The sequence below is a fragment of the Gekko japonicus genome, unplaced genomic scaffold (genome assembly GCF_001447785.1).
Source record: "Gekko japonicus isolate JY-2015 unplaced genomic scaffold, Gekko_japonicus_V1.1 scaffold1224, whole genome shotgun sequence".
NCBI classification, from domain to species: Eukaryota; Metazoa; Chordata; class Lepidosauria; order Squamata; family Gekkonidae; genus Gekko; species Gekko japonicus.
In genome coordinates, this window is record NW_015163125.1 from 79,119 (window position 1) to 79,948 (window position 830).

The following is an 830-nucleotide window of genomic DNA, read 5'->3' on the forward strand; positions in this document are numbered from 1 at the left end:
CGTCTGCACCTTTGGACACTTTCATCCAGCTCTAGATACTCCCAAATATTTTCTTGTCTACCTTTTTTAAAAATTTAACTTCCTAAATGACCATATCTGCTTACAAGGTTTTCCATGGTCAAGCTCTACTTTGAGTGCTTTAAAAGATTCTGGTACTGTTGTTGTATGCAGCACAAAACAAACATTTCCATTCCGGGAAACCAAATGAAGCACACTGCAAACAATTTTGTTCAGTGTTTAAAAAAAAAAAAAAAGAACAAGAAAAAATCTGCAAAACTACTCAGTGCTATTGAGCAGAAAAACAGGCCGAAGAAGGCCTAAAGGAATTGCTAGAACTCTCAAAGAAGATACAGTATTTCACTCAAAATGAAATTACACAGGAATTGCAAGATTTTGGATGTGTATCAGCTCGACCCTACAAGCATTCCCTTGTTGCCAATACCAAAGGCACTTCTGACCAGAATCCCTATCCAAGCAAAAATTTCCTATACCACCCACTACATTTGGGCCACTTCACAACTAGAACACATCCAAGTACTTGGTTTGAATAAGTGCACTGCAACTATCCCCCTCTCCCAGCAGCACCATGCCTGGTTCTCTAGGTCCCCAACTTCTCTCAAACCCTTAGAACGTTCAACAAGCCACTTTCAGTCTGGATTTAACCTGGTGAATGGGGCCATAAGCCTATGCTTGCAAAATGGAAACTCTCATAACTCACAATGTTTTGTTCCTTAATCTTTACCTGCATTCCATCTGCTTTCAAAGCCAGCAAAAAAATTCTAGAGATCATCCAGGGACTAAGCAATGTTTCGTGCCTATGTAGAACTCTA